We start from the raw sequence: 15,000 nt of genomic DNA, 5'->3' as shown, positions 1-15,000 counted from the left end.
TTGAATAGGAAGTTGAGGTCAGACAGGCAATCAAGATCAATTTATCTCATTTTGTTTAGAATCAACAAGAAGAATTCCGAGGAAAACTTCTGCTCGATTCATTAACAAGATTTGCCAAAAGACGACAACTACACTACTCGGTAGCCGAGAATATAATATCAAGGCATTGAGTATGGTAACGCTCACTCCAGTTCCCCTTCAACAGTTTCACGTACTTTTCACTCTCTCTTCAGAGTGCTTTTCAACTTTCCCTCACGGTACTTGTTTACTATCGGTCTCGCTTTATAATTAGCTTTTGGAGAGACATATCTCCAGCTTCGAGTTGCACTTTCAAACAACTCTACTCATAGGAATGAGCCATTATGACTGGTATCGAAAATGACCTTTACAGGATTTTCACCTTCTTTGATGCTACTTTCCAGTAGACATCAGGACAAATTCACCAGTCTAGCATCAAACCATACCGGACACCGAGAAATGTTGCCATTTCTCTTCCCGATGAGCTTTTCCCTGTTCATTCGCCATTACTAAGGGATTCTCAGTTGATTTCTTTTCCTCCCCTTACTGATATGCTTAAGTTAAGGGGGTTCTCTCGCCCAATTCAGGTTATGTAGTTGATTGTCTCTTAATTGGTTCACTGACCAATATGAGACAGAAACCGATTCAGCAGTTTTGTTCGCTACTACTATCAAACACAGGTCGAAGTTTCCATTCAGTCATTAATTCCAACTTTCAAATGTTGTTGTTTCAGCTTTCGCTTACTAGAAGCAACATAATACTCGCTGCAATACAGACCTCGGGAAACCCTCACCGTGAATAAGGTTCACTCACATATTTCACTACATTTTGCGTGGGATTGGAGATGAGGCTACTCGTTCTTGCTCAGTACTAGGCTGAAAATTAACGAAACTTCGTTACAAACGTTCACATGTTGATGTTTCCGCTTTCGCGTACTCGAAACAACATAATACTAGTCTTTGTAATTTAGTTTCATAATTTCAACTGTTCTCATGCAGAATTTTTGCTCATTCTTATCCCAAATTTTGACCTGGCTACTAGTTACACTCCTTGTACTTATTGCAAAATGACCACAAATTTCAACAGCTTTCACATGTTGCTGTTTCGGCTTTCGCTTACTACAGTCAACATAATACTCGTTGCAAATTAAGTGCTCGGCATCTGCAATTTTCCAAAGACGAAGTTTCGCCAGTTCAATTTTCGCTCGCCAATTATGGCTACTAATTCACACGGTACTGAGCTCAACAACATTAAATTTGTTCAGCAAGACTTTCACATGTTGATGTTTTGGCTTTCGCCTACTAGAAGCAACATAATACTCGTCTTGTTAGCTCATTCAATGAGAATAGCTTTTCCCGTTGAGAATTTTTGCCTTCAATTGGCGTTGTAGTGAGTTTGGCTACTCAGATCACCAAATACTTGTGACAATTCGAACCAGAAATGTTTTCAATTTTCACATGCTGATGTTTCGGATTCAACCTACTAGAAGCAGCATAATACTTGTATTCAACAATTTCTGTATCAAATCCCAGTTTTCTCTGGTGCATCTTTGCCAAACTATTCCAAACTGCCTGAGTCTGAATACCAATTACAGGTACTAGTAAATGCACGTTACTAAGGACTATATAGTTCTAGGTTACTGTACACAACGACGTTCACATGTTGATGTTTCAGCTGCCGCTTACTAGAAACAACATAATACTTATCGTGCATACCTTTCCATAACTTGTCCTTTTCAGATGCATTAGTTTCCCTTTGTCTTGGCTTCTACAGTCAGACTGGCTACTAGTAACAGCACAGTACTAATCACATATCGTTCTACAGTTTGCAGACAACTTTCACATGTTGATGTTTCAGCTTTCGCCTACTAGAAACAACATAATACTCGCTGTATACATTTGTAGTTCTCTATGTAACTTTCATGTGAAGAAGTTTCGCCAGTCTTTTTGACTGTCTCAAATCTGAGTCATGCTTAGGCTACTAGTTGCTTCATAGTACTTATCGCCTCGAGATCATTGAACAAAACTTGATTTTCACATGTTGCTGTTTCAGCTTCCGCTTACTAGAAACAACATAATACTAGTCTCATTAAGTTCCGTCTCTTTGCAATTTTCTTATGAAGAAAATTCGCCATCACAATGACTCCAGCAGTTCTTGATCAAGGAATGCAATCATTGATCAGAATGCTATTATTTGAATCGGTTCTGCTTTAAGTGTTCCAATTTTATTGGAAGCACCAACAATAGAACATCAATGTGTTCAATCGAGAGTTATATAACCCTGAATCGGACGCAGTCAACAGCCGAAGCCGAGACCGCCTTTTGCGTTAGAGAGGTCGGTAAACAAATCTTGCGATTCATACCGAATTAACACATATAGCTGTGCTCCTCTTCGTAAAGCGAGCCAAGTGATCCCCTGTTGAAGGATGTATTTGGACCAATCTAGTAGCATTTGGTTTCCAACAAGCTCTCCCAAGTTAGCTTACTTATTGGGCTTTTCAACCAATTCGGTTGGCTACAAGCATCATCAAAGTACTAGCCACAGTTTGATCGCAAAATTCTACGACTTTCACATGTTGATGTTTCGGCTTGCGCTTAGCCTACTATAAGCAACATAATACTAGTCATATCATAGAGCGTGATCAGCTTGTGACGTTCTCATGATGAAGTTTCACCAACAGTGTCTCACTTCGAGCTTAAATCCAGCTACTAGTAACTACACAGTACTGACTGCAACGATAACTTTTATCTATACCTTTCACATGCTGCGCTTTCGGCCAGGGCCTACTAACGTCAACATAATACTCGATATAAACTTTTGTTCATGATGCAGCTTCCCCATGCAGAAGTTTCGCCTTCAAATGCTCTCTTGGCCATATGACGTAAGAAAAGGTTACTAGTAACATCACAGTACTAGCCACAGTTTGATTGCAAAATTCTACGACTTTCACATGTTGATGTTTCGGCTTGCGCTTAGCCTACTAGAAGCAACATAATACTAGTCATATCATAGAGCGTGATCAGCTTGTGACGTTCTCATGATGAAGTTTCACCAACAGTGTCTCATTTCGAGCTTAAATCCAGCTACTAGTAACTACACAGTACTGACTGCAACGCTAACTTTTATCTATACCTTTCACATGCTGCGCTTTCGGCCAGGGCCTACTAACGTCAACATAATACTCGATATAAACTTTTGTTCATGATGCAGCTTCCCCATGCAGAAGTTTCGCCTTCAAATGCTCTCTTGGCCATATGACGTAACACAAGGTTACTAGTAACATCACAGTACTAGCCACAATTTGATCGCAAAATTCTACGACTTTCACATGTTGATGTTTCGGCTTGCGCTTAGCCTACTAGAAGCAACATAATACTAGTCATATCATGGAGCGTGATCAGCTTGTGACGTTCTCATGATGAAGTTTCACCAACAGTGTCTCATTTCGAGCTTAAATCCAGCTACTAGTAACTACACAGTACTGACTGCAACGATAACTTTTATCTATACCTTTCACATGCTGCGCTTTCGGCCAGGGCCTACTAATGTCAACATAATACTCGATATAAACTTTTGTTCATGATGCAGCTTCCCCATGCAGAAGTTTCGCCTTCAAATGCTCTCTTGGCCATATGACGTAACACAAGGTTACTAGTAACATCACAGTACTAGCCACAATTTGATCGCAAAATTCTACGACTTTCACATGTTGATGTTTCGGCTTGCGCTTAGCCTACTAGAAGCAACATAATACTAGTCATATCATAGAGCTTGATCAGCTTGTGACATTCTCATGATGAAGTTTCACCAACAGTGTCTCATTTTGAGCTTAAATCCAGCTACTAGTAACTACACAGTACTGACTGCAACAATAACTTTTATCTATACCTTTCACATGCTGCGTTTTCGGCCAAGGCCTACTAACGTCAACATAATACTCGATATAAAATTTTGATCATGATGCAGCTTTCCCATGCAGAAGTTTCGCCTTCAAATGCTCTCTTGGCCATATGACGGAACACCAGGTTACTAGTAACATCACAGTACTAGCCACAGTTTGATTGCAAAATTCTACGACTTTCACATGTTGATGTTTCGGCTTGCGCTTAGCCTACTAGAAGCAACATAATACTAGTCATATCATAGAGCTTGATCAGCTTGTGACATTCTCATGATGAAGTTTCACCAACAGTGTCTCATTTTGAGCTTAAATCCAGCTACTAGTAACTACACAGTACTGACTGCAACAATAACTTTTATCTATACCTTTCACATGCTGCGTTTTCGGCCAAGGCCTACTAACGTCAACATAATACTCGATATAAAATTTTGATCATGATGCAGCTTTCCCATGCAGAAGTTTCGCCTTCAAATGCTCTCTTGGCCATATGACGGAACACCAGGTTACTAGTAACATCACAGTACTAGCCACAGTTTGATTGCAAAATTCTACGACTTTCACATGTTGATGTTTCGGCTTGCGCTTAGCCTACTAGAAGCAACATAATACTAGTCATATCATAGAGCGTGATCAGCTTGTGACGTTCTCATGATGAAGTTTCACCAATAGTGTTTCATTCGAATTGGTTCTGCTTTAAGCTCTCCAATTGTTTTGGATGAACCAGTTTTGCCCTTCGAAGCCACTTTTGTGAGCTTTTGTGGGTCTTTACCAAGAGGATATACCTCAAGGCCTCTTTCAATTCCTTTAAGTTCTTTCAACTCCTTTACAGTTTCTAGGTTCACATAGCTGCAAACCTTATTTCTAGTTTTAAGTCTGGCCAACTTGGGGAGAGTTGGTGCAGACCGTGACCAATTCTAGTAGGATGCCACAACAAGAATGTGATCAACTTAGCTTGTCGATGAACCTGCCCCACATTCAAACAACTCTATCGCCTTTTCCTCGTATAGTTATATGCGAGGGCCTCTCATAGAGAGCGCTGTTAGCAACCTTTTCCACATAGACGATAAAGTTGTGAGTGTTTTGCACATGGCTGTTGTCATCACCACGTGACGAGTCAACTCAGCTTGACTCTCTACACTCCGACAAGCTTTGCACATACGCCTTTAGTTCAGTATGTGTCTTTAATCTGACTCCGGTGCCTCAAGCCGGAAAAATTGTCAGATTATGATCATTATCGGTTAGTCATCCCGATGCAAGATCGTATCGTACTGTCTTTGTCTACCTCCAGATTCCGAAGAACAGGAGGAGACTCTCCCAGACCTACATATCTGGGAGAATGTTCAGAGGGCGAGAAGCTGTGGATTACTCTCCCCTAAGAACTGACTAAACTTTACCCTCGTCCAAGGTAATTTTATTTTAGCTAGCCTTCTATGTAAAGGATCTGAGGCTAAGCTGTGTTTTTTCGAGCCTTTGGCTCGGAGCAAGTTCAGTGGGCGCCCCGAGTAGCTCAACTCTTTCCCACTGAACAGCGCAACGCTCTGTCACTCGCTGGGATTTTTGCGTGTCGGTTCTAACCACGCGACTTGTGGACCTTTTTAGGCCTTTCTCATTCACAAGTCTATAGCTGGGCTTCTATAACCCAGCTTCTGAGATCTAGATAGCTGCAGTTCTGCTAGGCTGCTTTTGCTAACTAGTCTCCCTTTAAGCAGTCCCTTGCCATGACTGCTGAACTATGTATCCACACAAGTAGTTTTTGAGCTCGATACATAATTCGAGATTGGTTGCCAAGCAATCTCTAGCGACAGAGCGTCATGCGCACTACAGACATGGCCTCTACCAGCAGCCATGCCCGAAGGAATCAATCACTGATCCTTCCGCAGGTTCCCCTACGGAAACCTTGTTACGACTTTTACTTCCTCTAGACAATTAAGCTCGATCCGCTTCATCCCGTTGCCGGAGACCGAAGTCCCAACAGTAGGAATTTGCAATTCTTGCTTAACTATCCAATCAGTAGTAGCGACGGGCGGTGTGTACAAAGGGCAGGGACGTAATCCCTATGAGTTGTTGACTCATAAGTACCAGGAATTCCTGGTTCACGTCTGCAAGTTACAACAGACGATCCCCTTGAAGCGCTGTACTTTTCTCTGATTGCCCAGTCCATTTCGGACCAAGGGCTGAGTACTCAATCTAAAAGTACACAGTGTAGCGCGCGTGCAGTCCAGAACATCTAAGGGCATCACAGACCTGTTATAGCCTCACTTCATCTGCGGTATTTAATTCCGCATAGTTCCTCTAAGAAGTGTTTGAATTCACATATAGTGAATTTCATTATTTAGATGGAGAAGATCTCGTTCGTTATCGGAATTAACCAGACAGATCACTCCACTAACTAAGAACGGCCATGCACCACCGCCCATATAATCATGAAAGATATTCAATCTGTCAATCCTTAAGATGTCTGGACCGGGTGAGTTTTCCCGTGTTGAGTCAAATTAAGCCGCAGGCTCCACTCCTGGTGGTGCCCTTCCGTCAATTCCTTTAAGTTTCGATTTTGCAACCATACTTCCCCCGGAACCAATAAACTTTGGTTTCCCGGTTAATCTCTTGCCAAGTCAAGATCGACTTTGACAAATTGTAGGTTGGTATAGTTTATGGTCAGAATTACGAGGGTATCTAATCCTCTTCAATACTCTGACTTTCGTTCTTGATTAATGAAAACATTCTTGGCAAATGCTTTCGCAGTAGTTTGTCTTGCCACGATCCAAGAATTTCACCTCTAACGTAGCAATACAAATGCCCCCGTCTGTTCCTTTCAATCATTACCGCACTCAGCCAACCGGCATCAATCGAGTAGCGGGTCATTCTCCATTATTCCATGCTTTATTATTCGATCCCAAAGGATGCTTTGAACACTCTAATTTTCTCAGGGTGAAAACACCGTTTCCACAGTTCGTCACATTTAAGTGCAAACTATTTCTTCGATGCGAAGGATGAGCGGAACGAGTCAACAGATTTAACTGAAGACCATGTTGCCGTTCTACTCAAACAGATCCAACTATGAGCTTTTTAAACGCAGCAACTATTGCATACGCTTGTAGAGGCTGGTATTACCGCGGCTGCTGGCACCAGACTTGCCCTCTACTCGTTCATCAATGGAGCTTTTAAGTCCATTCCATTCTGATTACAAACCATAAAGGTTCATATCATTATTTCTAGTCACTACCTCCTCGTGCGGAGAGTGGGTAATTTGCGTGCCTGCTGCCTTCCTTGGATGTGGTAGCCGTTTCTAAGGCTCCCTCTCCGGAATCGAACCCTGATTCCCCGTTACCCGTCACAACCATGGTAGTCCGTTACACTACCATCATAGGTTGATAGGTCAGAAATTCGGAAGTTCCGTCCCCAAGCCGAAGCTATCTGGGATCTTTCAGTTACTAGGACTCATCACGGGATGTGTCTGTACTTAGCAAATCACCCGGTGTAGTCTTGTAAAAGTCTCCGACAGTGTCGGACAATCAGCATGCATTAGCTGCAGGGTTACCGCAGTTATTCATTTAGCTTGCAAATCAACTAATAGATAGTAACTGATTTAATGAGCCATTCGCGGTTCCACTTTTTCAAGCTTCGCTTGCACATGCATGGCTTAGTCTTTCAGACAAGCATATGGCAACTGACAGGATCAATCAGTTTAATTGTACTTTGAACAATCTTTCGATTTGTTCGAATTTAGAAAGACATAGCCTTGCGGCCTCGTCAATCTTGCTTTGAGCTTTTTAAATCACGAAGAGTTTCAATGCATGCTTTGGCATGGCTACTAGTTACTACACAGTACTCTACACACTTAGAGTTACCCACGATTACACATTTCACATGCTGATGTTTCGGCTCGCGCGTACTAGAAACAGCATAATACTATGTGTACTGGTAGATAGCGCTCTGTGAGCATTTCCCATGAGCAGGTTTTGCCCTCCAAATCTCTGTTCTACTGTTACCAATACCGGCTAACAACTGTATCATACTAGGGAGAATTGACTCATGATTTAAAAACCAGATGTTCACATGTCGATGTTTCGGCTCTCGCCTACTAGAAACAACATAATACTAGTCTGTTAAAAATCTCAATCACGCCGCCTCTTCAGATACAGAAGTTTTACCTTTTATTGGTTAGAGAACAGCTTTCCAGCTGTCGACATGGTTACTAGTAACAACACCGTACTCAACACAAAAACTTTTCAACTTCACAACTTTCACATGCTGATGTTTCTGCTTTCGCATACTAGAAACAGCATAATACTTATTGTTTTGTCAAGTAATTTGTGTGTCTTTCCCATGTGAAGTTTCACCGGTCAACAATGTTTCCCTGACCAATTACGGCTACTAGTAGCTGTATAATACTAGGGAAAATGATTGAGGATTTAATATCAGATTTTCACATGTTGATGTTTCGGCTTTCGCCTACTAGAAACAACATAATACTAGTCTGCTAAGAAATCTCGCTCAAATTGCCTTTTCACATACAGAAGTTTCACCTTCTATTGGTTAGAGAACAGTTCTCAGCTGTCGACATGGTTACTAGTAACAACATCGTACTCAACACAAAAATTCTTCAACTTCACAACTTTCACATGCTGATGTTTCTGCTTTCGCGTACTAGAAACAGCATAATACTTATTGCTTTGTCAAGAAGTGTGTGTGTCTTTCCCATGCGAAAGTTTCACCGGTCAGCAATAATTGCCGTGTCCAATTAAGGTTACTCATAGCTGTATAATACTAGGGAAAATGATTGAGGATTTAATATCAGATTTTCACATGTTGATGTTTCGGCTTTCGCCTACTAGAAACAACATAATACTAGTCTGCTAATAAATCTCGCTCAAATTGCCTTTTCACATACAGAAGTTTCACCTCTTCTTGGTCACTGTACAGATGATGCTGTCTGTTCTTTATTTGGTTCTGCTTATTATAAGGAGGGGCATCACTCCTTCCTCCTTGGTTTGCATGCATTAAGCCTGCTTTGTGAAAAGCGTATCTTTCTAGCTTTTCTTCGCCTTACTCGAGTAGGACGATACAATCCAGACATTAGTCAGTCTTGGTGTAAAGTCACTGAGTATTATTCGGTTCTGCTTTATTCAGCAATATGCTGTATAATTGTTGTAATTTGCGAACATATTTGTTCTCAGTTCCGAACTACTAGCGACGACAGATTACCAGCGGTCATGAGCCATCAAGGTAGTTCTTTGGTGCATCAAGTAGAGAGGTGCCATCAAACAACACTTCCCTAATAATGCTACACACATAGAATTTGCTACAGTGCAGCTTTTTACTTTGCAAAATTTGCGCACAAATTTTGCATAGAATAAATGTTTTATCAAGATTTTTAGATCCCCTCCCTTGAGAGAACGTTACTCCTTTAAGTGAACACCCCGCGGCGTCCTGTTGTTATTGCTTATAACCATTTCGCAAGCCGGAGGCATAATGCACTACGCAAGCCGCTACTTTGGCACAGAGGCACCTAGTTTTACACCCGGGACTTCAGGTGGCCCAGTTTTACACCCAGTACAGCGGTGCCAGTTGGTAACCCGGTGGATCCTCGGAGACCAGACATGATCATAGATCAAACCCGATGTATGCTACTCCTGAACGTATAGTATCTCCACTGTGCAATGAAATTATCGTTCGTTTCGGGCCTTCCTATACGTTCAGCAGACAATCGCTAGGAATTCACCTCGTGACCCGTGGTGACCACACTGGATTTCAAGTTTATTGATTTGGACAGACCTGTCATTTATTTTGCTTTTCAGCTTCAGTTCTGCTCGATCTAGCTTGCCTAAGGCTTGATCTCGCTTTGCTCACCCCTGTAGGAGCCTCTACTAGTACCACTCGGAGTAATGGGGAATCCACCAGACCTAATCGATGAATGCCATCAAACAACAAACATCATACCCGGCTTCATCAGGCATATTTTATTACTTCCGAGAGGTACTTTAGTATCAGATCTTTCTCCATGCCTCTTATGAGGACCCGTCAGACCTTTCGGTTTATCGTTTAGCTTCAGTCCTGCTCGATCTAGCTTTCCCAAGGCTCGATCTAGCTCTATTCGCCCCACTAGAGGGCTCTCTAAGACCCCTCGGTCTTAGTGTTAGCTCCGGTACTGCTCGGTCGTGCTTGCTGAAGGCCCGACCCAGCTTTAGTTAGATTCTCGTACTTTCTCTTGGCCTCTCTAGGAGGACCAGACAGACCTCTCGGTCTATCGTTTAGCTTCAGTCCTGCTCGATCTAGCTTGCCCAAGGCTTGATCAAGCTCTATTCGCCCCGCTAGAGGGCTCTCTAAGACCCCTCGGTCTTAGTGTTATCTTCTGTAATGCCTAACCAAGCTTACTACAGGCCTTGGTCAGGTCTTTATCGGTCACCGATTAGTAACAGACCAATCATAGGGCCTTCCACCCTATCCGGGTTGAGGTCTTTAGTCCAGCCATATTTTGACAAGACACCTCTCCCTAATAATGCCCCACACATAGAATTACTGTCCATGCAGTATTTAACTTGTGTTTTTTTCTAAAATTTGATTTTCACTTTTTGGAGGTTCATTTGCTCCTCTGACACTCTTTCAGCTTCAATCTTACTCGATCTAGCTTTCCCAAGGCTCGATCTAGCTCTATTCGCCCCACTAGAGGGCTCTCTAAGACACTTCGGTCTTAGTGTTAGCTCCGGTCTTGCTCAATCGTGCTTGCTGAAGGCGCGATCAAGCTTTAGTTAGCTTCTCGTACTTCCTCTTGGCCTCTCTAGGAGGACCAGACAGACCTCTCGGTCTATCGTTTAGCTTCAGTCCTGCTCGATCTAGCTTTCCCAAGGCTCGATCTAGCTCTATTCGCCCTGCTAGAGGGCTCTCTAAGACCCCTCGGTCTTAGTGTTAGCTCCGGTACAGCTCGGTCGTGCTTGCTGAAGGCCCGATCAAGCTTTAGTTAGATTCTCGTACTTTCTCTTGGCCTCTCTAGGAGGACCAGACAGACCTCTCGGTCTATCGTTTAGCTTCAGTCCTGCTTGATCTAGCTTTCCCAAGGCTCGATCTAGCTCTATTCGCCCTGCTAGAGGGCTCTCTAAGACCCCTCGGTCTTAGTGTTAGCTCCGGTACAGCTCGGTCGTGCTTGCTGAAGGCCCGATCAAGCTTTAGTTAGCTTCTCGTACTTTCTCTTGGCCTCTCTAGGAGGACCAGACAGACCTCTCGGTCTATCGTTTAGCTTCAGTCCTGCTCGATCTAGCTTTCCCAAGGCTCGATCTAGATCTATTCGCCCTGCTAGAGGGCTCTCTAAGACCCCTCGGTCTTAGTGTTAGCTCCGGTACAGCTCGGTCGTGCTTGCTGAAGGCCTGATCAAGCTTTAGTTAGCTTCTCGTACTTTCTCTTGGCCTCTCTAGGAGGACCAGACAGACCTTTCGGTCTCTTGCTTAGCTTCAGTCCTGCTCGATCTAGCTTTCCCAAGGCTCGATCTAGCTCTATTCGCCCCGCTAGAGGGCTCTCTAAGACCCCTCGGTCTTAGTGTTAACTCCTGTAATGCCTAACCAAGCTTACTACAGGCCTTGGTCAGGTCTTTATCGGTCACCGATTAGTAACAGACCGATCATGGGGCCTTCCACCCTATCCGGGTTGAGGTCTTTAGTCCAGCCATATTTTGACAAGACACCTCCCCCTAATAATGCCCCACACATAGAAATACTGTCCATGCAGTATTTAACTTGTGTTTTTTCTAAAATTTGATTTTCACTTTTTGGAGGTTCATTTGCTCCTCTGACACTCTTTCAGCTTCAATCTTACTCGATCTAGCTTTCCCAAGGCTCGATCTAGCTCTATTCGCCCCACCAGAGGGCTCTCTAAGACACTTCGGTCTTAGTGTTAGCTCCGGTCTTGCTCAATCGTGCTTGCTGAAGGCGCGATCAAGCTTTAGTTAGCTTCTCGTACTTTCTCTTGGCCTCTCTAGGAGGACCAGACAGACCTCTCGGTCTATCGTTTAGCTTCAGTCCTGCTCGATCTAGCTTTCCCAAGGCTCGATCTAGCTCTATTCGCCCCGCTAGAGGGCTCTCTAAGACCCCTCGGTCTTAGTGTTAGCTCCGGTACAGCTCGGTCGTGCTTGCTGAAGGCCCGATCAAGCTTTAGTTGGCTTCTCGTACTTTCTCTTGGCCTCTCTAGGAGGACCAGACAGACCTCTCGGTCTCTTGCTTAGCTTCAGTCCTGCTCGATCTAGCTTGCCCAAGGCTTGATCAAGCTCTATTCGCCCCGCTAGAGGGCTCTCTAAGACCCCTCGGTCTTAGTGTTAGCTCCGGTACAGCTCGGTCGTGCTTGCTGAAGGCCCGATCAAGCTTTAGTTAGCTTCTCGTTTTTTCTCTTGGCCTCTCTAGGAGGACCAGACAGACCTCTCGGTCTATCGTTTAGCTTCAGTCCTGCTCGATCTAGCTTTCCCAAGGCTCGATCTAGCTCTATTCGCCCCGCTAGAGGGCTCTCTAAGACCCCTCGGTCTTAGTGTTAGCTCCGGTACAGCTCGGTCGTGCTTGCTGAAGGCCCGATCAAGCTTTAGTTGGCTTCTCGTACTTTCTCTTGGCCTCTCTAGGAGGACCAGACAGACCTCTCGGTCTATCCTTTAGCTTCAGTCCTGCTCGATCTAGCTTTCCCAAGGCTCGATCTAGCTCTATTCGCCCCGCTAGAGGGCTCTCTAAGACCCCTCGGTCTTAGTGTTATCTCCTGTAATGCCTAACCAAGCTTACTACAGGCCTTGGTCAGGTCTTTATCGGTCACCGATTAGTAACAGACCGATCATAGGGCCTTCCACCCTATCTGGGTTGAGGTCTTTAGTCCAGCCATATTTTGACAAGACACCTCCCCCTAATAATGCCCCACACATAGAATTACTGTTTATGCAGCTTTTCACTTGTGAAATTTTTAATTTTCGCAATTATTATAGAATAAGTGTTTGCGCAGCTTTTCATAGGTCGAGCTCTAGCTAGCTAGCTCAAGCTAGCTAGCTAGCTCAAGCTCAAGCTATCTAGCTCAAGCTCAAGCCAGCTAGCTCAAGCTCAAGCTAGCTAGCTAGCTCAAGCTCAAGCTAGCTAGCTAGCTCAAGCTCAAGCTAGCTAGCTCAAGCTCAAGCTAGCTAGCTCAAGCTCAAGCTAGCTAGCTAGCTCAAGCTCAAGCTCAAGCTAGCTAGCTCAAGCTCAAGCTCAAGCTAGCTAGCTAGCTCAAGCTCAAGCTAGCTAGCTAGCTCAAGCTCAAGCTAGCTAGCTAGCTCAAGCTCAAGCTAGCTAGCTCAAGCTCAAGCTCAAGCTCAAGCTAGCTAGCTAGCTCAAGCTAGCTAGCTAGCTCAAGCTCAAGCTAGCTAGCTAGCTCAAGTTCAAGCTAGCTAGCTAGCTCAAGCTCAAGCTAGCTAGCTAGCTCAAGCTCAAGCTAGCTAGCTCAAGCTCAAGCTAGCTAGCTCAAGCTCAAGCTAGCTAGCTAGCTCAAGCTCAAGCTCAAGCTAGCTAGCTCAAGCTCAAGCTCAAGCTAGCTAGCTAGCTCAAGCTCAAGCTAGCTAGCTAGCTCAAGCTCAAGCTCAAGCTAGCTAGCTAGCTCAAGTTCAAGCTAGCTAGCTAGCTCAAGCTCAAGCTAGCTAGCTCAAGCTCAAGCTAGCTAGCTCAAGCTCAAGCCAGCTAGCTCAAGCTCAAGCTCAAGCTAGCTAGCTAGCTCAAGCACAAGCTAGCTAGCTAGCTCAATCTCAAGCTAGCTAGCTCAAGCTCAAGCTAGCTAGCTCAAGCTCAAGCTAGCTAGCTAGCTCAAGCTCAAGCTCAAGCTAGCTAGCTCAAGCTCAAGCTCAAGCTAGCTAGCTAGCTCAAGCTCAAGCTAGCTAGCTAGCTCAAGCTCAAGCTCAAGCTAGCTAGCTCAAGCTCAAGCTCAAGCTAGCTAGCTAGCTCAAGCTCAAGCTGGCTAGCTAGCTCAAGCTCAAGCTAGCTAGCTAGCTCAAGCTCAAGCTAGCTAGCTCAAGCTCAAGCTCAAGCTCAAGCTAGCTAGCTAGCTCAAGCTAGCTAGCTAGCTCAAGCTCAAGCTAGCTAGCTAGCTCAAGTTCAAGCTAGCTAGCTAGCTCAAGCTCAAGCTAGCTAGCTAGCTCAAGCTCAAGCTAGCTAGCTCAAGCTCAAGCTAGCTAGCTCAAGCTCAAGCTAGCTAGCTAGCTCAAGCTCAAGCTCAAGCTAGCTAGCTCAAGCTCAAGCTCAAGCTAGCTAGCTAGCTCAAGCTCAAGCTAGCTAGCTAGCTCAAGCTCAAGCTAGCTAGCTAGCTCAAGTTCAAGCTAGCTAGCTCAAGCTCAAGCTAGCTAGCTCAAGCTCAAGCTAGCTAGCTCAAGCTCAAGCTAGCTAGCTAGCTCAAGCTCAAGCTAGCTAGCTCAAGCTCAAGCTAGCTAGCTCAAGCTCCAGCTAGCTAGCTAGCTCAAGCTCAAGCTCAAGCTAGCTAGCTCAAGCTCAAGCTCAAGCTAGCTAGCTAGCTCAAGCTCAAGCTAGCTAGCTAGCTCAAGCTCAAGCTAGCTAGCTAGCTCAAGTTCAAGCTAGCTAGCTAGCTCAAGCTCAAGCTAGCTAGCTACTCAAGCTCAAGCTAGCTAGCTCAAGCTCAAGCCAGCTAGCTCAAGCTCAAGCTCAAGCTAGCTAGCTAGCTCAAGCACAAGCTTGCTAGCTAGCTCAAGCTCAAGCTAGCTAGCTCAAGCTCAAGCTAGCTAGCTCAAGCTCAAGCTAGCTAGCTCAAGCTCAAGCTCAAGCTAGCTAGCTAGCTCAAGCACAAGCTTGCTAGCTAGCTCAAGCTCAAGCTAGCTAGCTCAAGCTCAAGCTAGCTAGCTCAAGCTCAAGCTAGCTAGCTAGCTCAAGCTCAAGCTCAAGCTAGCTAGCTCAAGCTCAAGCTCAAGCTAGCTAGCTGGCTCAAGCTCAAGCTAGCTAGCTAGCTCAAGCTCAAGCTAGCTAGCTAGCTCAAGCTCAAGCTAGCTAGCTCAAGCTCAAGCTCAAGCTAGCTAGCTAGCTCAAGCTAGCTAGCTAGCTCAAGCTCAAGCTAGCTAGCTAGCTCAAGTGCTCAAGCTCAAGCTAGCT

General features: G+C 44.5%; 1 non-coding gene and 1 pseudogene across 1 annotated transcript in view; both read right to left on the bottom strand.

Annotated features, from left to right (window-relative positions):
* Window positions 1-610, bottom strand: part of LOC142357993 (large subunit ribosomal RNA) — a 3,522-nt gene extending 2,912 nt beyond the window's left edge. Inside the window, exon 1 of the ribosomal RNA XR_012761740.1 lies at window positions 1-610. This exon is cut by the window's left edge and continues 2,912 nt beyond it. This is a non-coding gene — a ribosomal RNA (large subunit ribosomal RNA).
* A 1,683-nt stretch (window positions 611-2,293) lies between these two features.
* LOC142357992 (5.8S ribosomal RNA) lies at window positions 2,294-2,445 on the bottom strand (annotated as a pseudogene).
* Between the last annotated feature and the right edge of the window lie 12,555 nt (window positions 2,446-15,000).

This window comes from Convolutriloba macropyga, unplaced genomic scaffold (genome assembly GCF_964194025.1).
Source record: "Convolutriloba macropyga unplaced genomic scaffold, txConMacr16.3 SCAFFOLD_4835, whole genome shotgun sequence".
Classification (NCBI taxonomy): domain Eukaryota; kingdom Metazoa; phylum Xenacoelomorpha; order Acoela; family Convolutidae; genus Convolutriloba; species Convolutriloba macropyga.
This window is presented reverse-complemented; position numbering and strand designations above follow the sequence as displayed.